Genomic DNA, 11,737 nt, shown 5'->3' on the forward strand with positions numbered 1-11,737 from the left:
AAACCGTGGGTCGATACCGGAGGTAGTGCAATAACGGGTGAACCTGCAGCGGAGGTGAAGCAGGCTTCAAGCACTCCGCCAACTTGCAAAAGTAAGTTTAACGTATAGGGTCCAAATAGAACCCGTACCAGATATTAGGCTGATAAGAACAGATACCACACATTGTCCCGCGTCTGCCATCTCTACCTTCGCACCACCCTCTCTTTGTCGGCGTTCAAAGCGCTTGTAATCTCCTTTCCTTCCGCTCTTCCGTGGTGGCAGTCCCGTCCAAATTCCACACGCGTCTAGTTTCCTCCGACCCTTCAATACGGTGCTCCCGTCGTCCAATCGAATACGTATATATATCACGGTAAATGAGTTCCTACATTTCTTCAGAATTCTGTGTCACCTATGTGTCGTGTGCTAAACAGCTTCGTTGGTGATCCACATCCACAGAATGGAATGCCTCGTGATTTTTTTAAGTACGTCTCGTCCGACCACAATTATTGACATGTGGCTCAACCGTACGTCACAATTTCATATAATTCTTCACAGCACAACACGGCTAGTCATTCCGCGCTTTTCCGGTTGTTCGGCCGAGTACTCACATTGCCATTGAACGCCTTCCTTGCAGCCGTAGCAGCGCCAGCCAGCCAATGTGCGCTAGAAGCCGTGACCCAGGCTGCCCACACTCGGAAGGTTTTCCGCATTAGCTTCTTGACCTCTCAAGAAAACCACCCACATTTCTATGAACAACGACACAAAGACGTTATTCTGTTCCTCATTTCGTAACGTCGGACTCAAGGAAAATCTGCTCTCTCGTACGCGGGTCGATACAGCTTCCTTCGTGACGTGACTCCAGTTACATATGAGGTGGTCTGCACCACTCCCAGATCTCACCTTTACCATAGTTTAATAAGGTTGTGCAATGTGCAAGTCGCACACCTCAAACCTTATCACTCTGGCGTTGGCACAGATCTTTAGACGCGTTGGGACGGCGCATTGATATGTCTTCCACTGGGCGTAATACAACGTGCGTTCACCTGTTAAAAGATGAGCTCAGTCGCCCGACGAAGAACTACTTGGCACCTGGCTGCAGCTGCCAGCAAATTACCTCTAAAAAAATGTAACGATAAAATTATTTTCACTGCCCAATTGAAGGCCGATCCATCGCAGCTCCATTTCACTAAGGGCAACAACTGCAACTTTTCAGCACTGCAATTGTTTTTGTAAATATATTCTGTAAGTATATAATCTCCAGCAATATTACTATTTTATTCGCGTAACAATAAACTTGAATAGAGTTTTATAATTCCCGATTGGTTTACATTTTTATTGCGTGCGATGTGGTAGATATTCACTGCCCAATATTTTATTTACATATTATGTCTTTTTGAAATGTTATTTCGTCTTTGCATGCTCACACAAATTGTGGCTTTATGTCGCCCGTGTCGATGTATATTGCACTTGTTTTCTCGGCTTGAGATGTCAAGCTATTTTTTTTTAGCTTTTTCTCTCTCTAGTAGACTGTGACGAATAAAATTTTCATTCACGTAGCTACAACGTGAATTCATTTCGTAGCACTTTTATGGACGAGTTTGTCTAAATTAGTGCAAACCTAAATATTTCTGCAACAAGAACATGACTCCACAGTTGCTCGGTATCAGTTTCTCAGTTGCAATATGTGCCCTGAAGTGAAACCATGCATTTCTTGTGTTGTTACTTTCAAGAAAACGTTACATACTACATGATCGGGCAGAATAATTTATTGCATACATAAACTATCATATTGTGAAAAGGAAGGCACAACATTTAAATGGCGAGAGCACAAATGTAAACATGAAATTCGTAATCTCCGGGTGCTTGTAAAAACAAACGAGTACAAGAGTTCGTCCACCACTTCAAATCCTGGGCGCCAGTTAAGAAACGCAGTCAGGGTGCCGCATACTTCGACGACTGGAGCACGCGAAAGGCTCAGCGCTTCCATCAGGTCGTCCTCCTGGGACGGGCCCTTCCGCTGCAGCAGTTCTTGCAGTTGCCTCACGATATCCACTATGGACACACTTGCCTCGCATTCTTTCCTGTCCCAAAACAGGGTGACATGCGATGATCGAGCGTTCCACAATTGTAGCTCGGCGTTGTTTCTGGAGCAGGCCGCATGTATCCGTTCGAACAGTGCTGGGGAGCAGCTGCTTCTGTCCCGTTTCCAGGAATATCAGGTTTCAGCTGCATCTTGAGAAGGGCCAGGAGTTCCGGAAGGTCTCCCTTCATGTTGGACGGAGAGCTGGTGGGACGGCCGCGTGCCGAGCCGAGCGAGAGCTGGGTATTAACCTTCTTTATCCTGGAGCGCTTTCGAGCAGCGACGGTTGACATGCTTTGAAGCTGGCCAGGCTCTGATGGAACGGGCGAAGCTTCGGGCGCGCTGGTTCTGGCAGCCAGGTTCCGATGGCAGACGTGGAGCGAATCTATCGCGAGCGAAACGCGCACCTCGCGCTCCCAACGCGCATGCAGAGCCCCACGTAGCCAGCAATCACGTGATGACAAGCAAACGCCGCCAGGTTCCGGCGTCTCTTTTGAAGCAAATGTATATGTACCCATTTCAGCGCGTTCTCCCTCAGTGTGTTTTTGCTGGGCGGCTGCGGGCTCGTAGACGCCTGTCCGGAGCTAAAGTCAGTGCAGTACACCTGAAGGGCTCTATGATTACACAAGTGGCCGGTAAACGACGAAGAGGAGTTGCGAATTATTCCGCAATGATGAAAGAGGAAAACGAAGATATAGCATCATTGCTATGCGCAATTAACAAATAGAAAGACCGCAAATATACCAAGGATTTACTGCGGAATTCTGTATTACCGCCGACTTTCTTATAGTCTTTTTTCACTCTTGCCTACAATGCGAGTCACACCGAAGTGCATTTTTCCACTAGAAGTCACAGCGTCGTGAAACCGTAGCGAAAGGAACCGTTTGCATGATGTTGACTTCCATGACACTGACACGAAGCTAGTATTCGCATCAGATATTCATATTTTTGGCGAAATCGTGACGGTGAGATATGGGCATGGAGGAAGAAATAAACTTGAAGTGAGCATCGCGACGCACATCCAGCCTTCGCAAGCCAACTCTCGGTGAAATTATCCCTTTTCAAGTTTCATCTCTAAAGAATGAATGGCCGGGGGACAAGGATCGCGAATCACATGGTCAAAAGGGGTATCCATACGCGAAGTGTTTCAAGGAACTGAAAGTCGCAGAGTGCATGGCGCCAGAGGTTGAAAGGCAGGGGCACGGAAAAGAAAGGGCAGTGCCTCCAGTAAACGGAGATGTTTGCACGCAGTCCCGGGCAATGAATTTTACGGTCATTCACATCAACCGAGAAGTGCACAGAAAGGGCGGCGAAAGTGCTTTTATGCATGACTGGATAAACTTTAGCGATAGTGTTTAGTAACACCGTTTGGAGTGCGACTCACTGCACGCGCACTAGCTTTCCTTAGGCGGGCCCCAAGCAATCAGGAAGGTAGAACAGGTATTGATTGTAGCGACACACCGGGCAAGCAGCAGAATTAGACCACAAGGAGTTAAGAAAGTGTGCACAAGGGATAACTATACCGACGGTAATATCTGTGCCATAAACATGCAGATTGGTCCAAGTAGGAAAAATGGCTGGAAATTCAAACCGAGCTGAATGACGAAGCCCTTAGCGTGAGCGCCTTGACTGAAAAGCATCTACGTGATTTGGAGCAGCTCCCGGTTTTTTGCCATCTTACATAGGAGGGCTGTAACGAATAACAGAGTCAAGAAAAGGCGGAGGCGTAGGTATGCTGATTAGGCGAGGTAGCAAGTAGCAAAGGCTAAGAAATACATGTACGGAGAACTTATAGATTGGCGGCACATTTATCGACTACGCAGTAGTCTCAGAAACGCTCTACGATCGAGCAGACCAAATGATGGTAGATGAACATGGGAAACCTTTATGACCGCTGTACAGTCTAGTACAGCGGTCATAAAGGTTTAACCTCAAAATTAGGAGAGATACTAACGTAAAACACGAACCAATAGCATCATAATTCTTTAATATGAATGAAAATCAAATAACAGAGATTACCAAAAAAGAACAGACACGTAAATGGAGCCGCTTCCTACAGCAATCTGGGAATATAAGTAACTGGAAGACGTTATGCATCAAAAAACAACACAGATATCGCAAACAGAAATAAGAGAATTGTTGGATTGGAACGAGGTAACCACGCTAGTGGTTTAAGAAGGAGATAAAGCAAACTGTAGAGGGGCGCAATTAGGCGTCTAGGGATCATCTACAAGCCAAAAGTTGGAATTAAACAAAGAAGAGGTGCTCCTTAGATGTAACAAATAGCTGCAAAAGGAAGGGTGGAGAGCGAGTTCGCGCAAAAGCAAAATTAGATGCACATGTGAATGCTGGGCGCATAACATTCGCAAAAGAGACAAAGGCGAGCTATAAAGATTCTAGAACCATGTAAAAGCACTCGGAGGTCTAAGTAAAAATTCACAAAGGGGCATATGGGATAAATACGCAAACATCTTCACACGAGACGATGCGCCGCGGTACATCAGAGGCGTTATTAGAAATAACTTTGGCGCAAAAGAAAAGCGTAATTCAGACTAAAAGGGATCCAGCGACAGCAAACACTCCTGAAGGACAAAAAATTTAGATTGGATATAGCCTTAACTGAAAAAAAAACCGAAAAAGATGTCCATGATAACGGGCCCTCACATCGCGAGGAAATGCCAATACAGCTAATCAAGTAGTTGGATTAAAATAGCAAGGAACTACTGGCTAAAGGCCTTAAGCAAGTGATTAAAATGAAGAAAACTCCGGTTGGATGACGTGAAAGCAAGATGAACCTCATTTACAAAGGCAAAGGCGATAAAGATAACACGAGCTCCCACCGGCCAATTACAGTTACGTCGGCGACATAAAAGTGTTAATAATAATATTAATAATAATAATAATAATAATAATAATAATAATAATAATAATAATAATTAGCCTGGTTACGCCCACTGCAAGCCAAAGGCCTCTCCCATACTTCTCCAACTACCCCGGCCATGTACTAATTGTGGCCATGTTGTCCCTGCAGACTTCTTAATCTCATCCGCCCACCTAACTTTCTGCCGCCCCCTGCTACGCTTCCCTTCCCCAGGAATCCAGTCCGTAAACTATAATGACCATCGGTTATCTTCCCTCTTCATTACATATCCTGCCTATACCCATTTCTCTTTCTTGATTTCAACTACGATGTCATTAACTCGCGTTTGTTCCCTCACCCAATCCGCTCTTTTTTTATCCCTTAACGTTACACCTATCATTCTTCTTGCCATAGCTCGTTGCGTCTTCCTCAATTTAAGTACAACTCCTTTCGTTAGCCTCCAGGTTTCTGCCCCCTACGTGAGTACTGCTAAGACACAGCTGTTATACATTTTTCTCTTGAGGGATAGTGGCAACCTGCTATTCATGATCTGAGAATGCCTGCCAAACGCACCCCAGCCTATTATTCTTTTGGTTATTTCAGTCTCATGATACGGATCCGCAGTCACTACCTGCCCTATGAAGATGTATTCCCTTACTACTTCCAGTGCCTCGCTACCTATCGTAAACTGCTGTTCTCTTCCGAGGCTGTTCAATATTACTTTAGTTTTCTGCAGATTAATTTTTAGACCCACCCTTCTGCTTTGCCTCTCCAGGTCAGTGAGCATGCATTGCAATTGGTCCCTTGAGTTACTAAGCAAGGCTATATAATGAGCGCATCGCAAGTTACTACGCTATTCTCCATTAACTCTTATCCCCAATTCTTCCCAATCCAGGTCTCTGAATACCTCCCGTAAACACGCTGTGAATAGCATTGGAGAGATCGTATCTCCATGTCTGACGTCTATCTTCACCATTATTTTGTTGCTTTCTTTATGGAGGACTACCGTGGCTGGGGAGCCGCTATAGATATCTTTCAATATTTTTACATACGGCTCGTCTGCACCCTGATTCCGTAATGACTCCATGACTGCTAAGGTTTCGACAGAATCAAACGCTTTCTCGTAATCAATGAAAGTTAGATATAAGGGTTGGTTATATTCCGCACATTTCTCTATCACCTGACTGATGGTGTGAATGTGGTCTATTGTTGAGTAGCCTTTACGAAATCCTGCCTGGTCCTTTGGTTGACAGAAGTCTAAGGTGTTCCTGATTCTATTTGCGATTACCTTAGTAAATACTTTGTAGGCAACGGACAGTAAGCTGAACGGTCTATAATTTTTCGAGTCTTTGGCGTCCCCTTTCTAATGGATTAGGACTATGTTAGCGTTATTCCAAGATTCCGGTACGCTCGAGGTCATAAAGCATTGCGTATACAGGGTGGCCAGTTTCTCTAGAAAAATCTGCCAACAATCCTTTAACAAATCTGGTATACCTGATCCTCCCCAGCTGCCTTCCCTCTTTGCATAGCTCCTAAGGCTTTCTTTACTTCTTCCGGCGTTAGTTGTGGGATTTCAAATTCCGCTAGATTATTCTCTCTCACATTATCGTCGTGGGTGCCACTGGTGCTGTATAAATCTCTATACAACTCCTCAGCCACTTGAACTATCTCATCCATATTGCTAATGATATTGCCGGCTTTGTCTCCTAACGCATACATCTAATTCTAGCCTATTCCTAGTTTCTTCTTCACTGCTTTTAGGCTTCCTCCGTTCCTGAGAGCATATTCAATTCTATCCATATTATACTTGCTTATGTCAGCTGTCTTACGCTTGTTGATTAACTTGGAAAGTTCTGCCAGTTCTATTCTAGTTCTAGGGTTAGAGGCTTTCAAACATTGGCGTTTCTTGATCAGATCTTCAGTCTACTGCGATAGCTTACAGGTATCCTGTCTAATGGAGTGTAACGACTTCTATTGCACACTCCTTAATGTTGCCCATAAGATTGTCGCTCATTCCTTCAACACTGAGGTCCTCTTCTTGAGTTAAAGCCAAATACCGGTTCTGTAGCTAGATCCGGAATCCCTCTATTTTCCCTTTTACGGCTAATTCATTTATCGGCTTCTTATGTACCAGTTTCTTCTGTACCCTCCTCAACTCTAGGCTAATACGAGTTCTTACCATCCTATAGTCACTGCCGCGCACCTTGCCGAGCACGTGCACATGTTGTATGACGCCAGGGTTAGCGCAGAGTATGATGTCTATTTAATTTCTAGTCTCGCAATTCGGACTTCTGCACGTCCACTTTCGCCTATCCCGCTTGCGGAAGAAGGTATTCATTATCCGCCTATTATTCTGTTCTGCAAACTCTACTAATAACTCTGCCCTGCTATTCCTAGAGCTTATGCCATATTTCCGCACTGACTTGTCTCCAGCCTGCTTCTTGCCTACACTGGCATTGAAGTCGCCCATCAGTATAATTTATTTTGTTTTGACTTTACCCATCGACGATTCGACGTCTTCGTAGAAGCTTTTGACGTCCTGGTCATCTTGACTGGATGTAGGGGCGTAGACCTGAACGAATTTCAATTTGTACCTCTTATTAAGTTTCACAACAACACCTGCCACCCTCTCGTTAACGCTATAGAATTCCTGTATGTTACCAGTTATATCCTCATTAACCAGGAATCCGACTCCTAGTTTTCGTCTCTCCGCTAAGCCTCGGTACCACAGGACGTGCCGGCTTTTTTAGCGCTGTATATGCTTCTTTTGTCCTCCTAACTTCGCTGAGCCCTATTATATCCCATTTCCTGCCCTCTTGTTCCTCCAATAGCACTGCTAGACTTGCCTCACTAGATAACGTTCTAGCGTTAAACGTTGCCAGGTTCAGATTCCATTGGCGGCCTGATCGGATCCAGGGATTCTTAGCACCCTCTGCTGCGGTACAGGTCTGACCGCCTCCGTGGTCAGTTGCTTCGCAGCTGCTGGGGACTGAGGGCCGGGGTTTGATTGTTGTATTCATATAGGAGGTTGTGGCCGAGTACTGCACCAGGGTGGCCAATCTTGCTCTGGTGAGAGAGTGCGTTACCGGTTCAGGTCACCGGGTTCAGACCGCACTCCAGGCCTGTTTATGCAATTTTATCAACACGCGGATTTCTTTTTTTTAATCCGGTGGAAAATTGCGCGCCACCGGGATTCGAACTACGGTCCTCATGCAAGCGAGGCGGATACTCTACCTCTACGCCACCGCTGCAAAGATGTTAATGCGAGCCATCAAATTAGAAATGTCAAAGTGGGTAGAGAATGGGGACCAGCCAGACGCTTAGATGATACGTTTTTACTAACTCAGCCGACAGAAATCTCAGTAACTCTGAACAGACCTTTATGGATAGCATTTATAGGTATTAACGGAGCCTACGACAACGTAGAAGGGGAATTGTTGCGGGTTATTTTCATGCACGAAGGCATAGATGACGATTTCGTCGAGCTGCTGAGCGAGATGTACAGAGACAACGGAGTACAAATTGTATGGCAAGGCCGAAAATACAATGAAGTGGTGGAAATTCACCAAAGACTGAAGCAGTGATGTCATCTATCTGCGATGTTATTCACGTTTTATGTTAGTGGCACAGAAAAACGACTGAACAACAGTGAATTAGGGTTTGATTTATCCTACGTGCGTAATGGGCTAAAGGTGCAACGGAAGGTTCCTGAACCTATGTGTGCGGTCGACATAGTGCTGCTAGCAGAAAATGCAAAACACTTACAGCTACTTTCGAATATGTTTGCGGAAGTACAATTACATCTAGGCCTTAAATTTAGCACAGGGAAATCAGGAATTATGGTAATGACGTGGTATAAGTTCGACAAGTCATACCCACACACACACGCATCTATATATATATATATATATATATATATATATATATATATAGAATCTTTATTTCTCTCTTTCCAATGACTACACAATGAGAACGGACGTAAGGGTAAAAGCCGCATGCAGCGGCTTGGAAAAGCCCCATTACGCCACACATGACAGTAGGACGAGGAAACAGCTTAGTCATGACAAACGCAGACACATACTGGAAACATTGGAATACATTGTGAAATTTGTGACCGTTCAAGGGCAAAAATACATTAGGGATCAGTAAGAAAATATACGTACAAAATTGATAACAGCCTCCGTGCATTTGTCAACATTGTGTGATGTAAGAAACAACAGCGCGACATACAAAAATCAGAATGAAACACCATACATTAGTGCAGGAGCGGCAAAACACTAATTAACTTATTTTGTGATATTTCTTCCAGTTAGATGTTATTCCGTTCAAGTGTGTTAAGGTAACAGGGAAGTTTATAGACACTTGATTGAAATCGTTACACAGTCCGACAAAACGGTGTAGACCAAGCGGTGCAACGGCGTACATTGTACATGGGCACATGGCTTTGAAGGTTGAATAGTGTCAACATATCTGCGTTCTTTGTTCAAATAGCATTCTTGTACATAAGAATTAATGTGAAGGCATAAAGATTAGGCACTGGAATGATGTTAAACTCGGAATAATAGTTTTCTGTGTGGGCATACCATGGTATGTTAGCAACTAATCTTATCGCACGTTTCTGAGTAACAATAATCTTGGATAAATTATGCTTCGTACTTGTGCCCCAGACAGTGTGGCAATAGTTAAGTATTGGAACTGAGAAAGCGTTGCAGATTAATAGTTTAATTCTTGTTGATAGCACATACCGTTGACGACATAGCACCCCATTCACTTTGTTCATTTTTGATCGTATGGTATTAATTTGGGCATCCCAATTAAGCGATTCCGAGAAGGTTACTCCCAGACATTTGATACTACGCACGATTTCAATATAGTAGGCCCCAAATCTAAGCATAATATATTTTACAACTTTGTTTTTCGCTCGAAATATCATGGCTTTAGTTTTGCTTGTGTTCACCTTTAGGTAATTTTCCTGCGACCACTGACACATGTATTCTAAAGACTCATTACTCGCAGAGGATAAGTGATTTTCTCTACAACACGTAATGAGCACGGTAAGGTCATCAGCCTAGGCAGTAAGGTTCACCGGTAGCTTAGTCTAAAATATATCATTTAAGTAAACAAAAAACAACAAAGGGCCTAAGATGCAGCCTTGCGGCACGCCCGACTTTTATGTATTGGCTATCAGACAGAGCATCATTGTCTGCTACAATTTGTTTACGATCTTGAAGGTATGACCGTATTAAAGAATTAGGAATCCCTCTTATACCATAGTGGTTTAGTTTATTTACTAACAAGTCATGATTGCTTAAATCTAAGAGTTTGGAAAAGTCAATATAAATTCCGACGACAAGGAGCTTCTCTTCAAATGCATTTATGATGAGTTCCTTTTGCTTGAGCAGTGCCAACTCAATGCATCTTTTTGGTCTGAACCTGAACTGATCATTCGACAAAACAGAATGCTTATCAAAAAAGTTAGTTATTCTCGTGTGAATAATTTTCTCTATGCCTTTAGAAATTACCGGTAGAATAGAAATTGGCCTATAATGTCACAGTTCAGAGGTATCACCTCCTTTGATTATCACGATAACTTTTTCAATCTGCATCTGCTTAGGAAATACACCACTACTGAGACAAAGGTTGAAAATGTATGTTAAGATTGGGGTTAACAAATCAATTACATACTTAAGAGGTTTTATTTGAAAACCGTTAATATCTAAAGCCCTACTGTTTTTAAGATTTCTGAATACAGAAATTATTTCATTTTCTGTTGTAGGAGACAAAAACATCGACATAAGACTCCCGGTGATTGTAGAATTGACGTGTTTGTTGAATTAATAGGAGAGCATACAATATTTGTGATATTCACGAAGAAATAATTAAAGGCATTCGAAAGATCCTGCCCTGTCAGCACAGCACCATCGCGCATAATGCAGTTCGGACCACTGTTGTAGTGACGTCCAAGTAGTTTCCCTAGTTGATGCCATCGATGCTGAGGGTTCGTGCTAGAATTATCTGAGAACGAATAGCTGAAGTATTCGTACTTGGCTTGACGTAGTTCTTTGTTCAAGTTATTGCGATATTTCTTATATTGAGACAATTTCGCGGGATCCTTGGATTTAATGAATTGCGCATATAGCTCCGTTATTTTTTCAATTTTTTTAATAAGGCATTCGTAATCCATGGTTTCTTCAATTTTCGCTTGCGACAGCATTTTAAAGGAAAGCAGTTTTGATATATGTGGTTTAACTCAGCTATTAGTGCATCGTACGCAACATCTGCATCAGGTAGCGACAATATATGGGAGAAGCCGGCTGTACATATTTCATTACAAAAGGAGTCGAGGGATTTCGAATCAAAGCAGCGATAATAAGACGCCGGTGATTTAGAAGCATGTTTAGGGTTGGTATTAGCAATAAAGGCAAATACTGGAAAATGATCACTGATGTCAGTTATCAAAGTTCCGGAAGTTATAGCACTTTTATCGTTGTTAGTGGTAATTAAATCTAAAGTAGTTGAAGCGGAACAAGTTACGCGCATTGGTTCAGTAATTACATTCACAAGAGCGCAAGAATCAAATAAAGAAGCAAATTCTGTCTGCTGTGGTGACGCGGTTCGCATATCAAAATTCATATCACCGGAAAGGTATAGCACGTGCTCATTTATAGACACATAATCAAAAAGTGCTTCTAACGATGAAAAGAAATTTTTCACGTTTTTCGTCTGGAGGGCGGTAGACAACACAAAAGATATTTTTGTCACTCTGAACGGTTAACACTTCACAGTCCAGAGTGCAGAACGTGAATTTCTCAAGTATT

At 43.2% G+C, this 11,737-nt stretch overlaps 1 pseudogene; it reads right to left on the reverse strand.

Annotated features, from left to right (window-relative positions):
* LOC142576868 (U2 spliceosomal RNA) lies at window positions 1-180 on the reverse strand (annotated as a pseudogene).
* Window positions 181-11,737: the final 11,557 nt, after the last annotated feature.

Source organism: Dermacentor variabilis, chromosome 3, assembly GCF_050947875.1.
Source record: "Dermacentor variabilis isolate Ectoservices chromosome 3, ASM5094787v1, whole genome shotgun sequence".
Lineage (NCBI taxonomy): Eukaryota > Metazoa > Arthropoda > Arachnida > Ixodida > Ixodidae > Dermacentor > Dermacentor variabilis.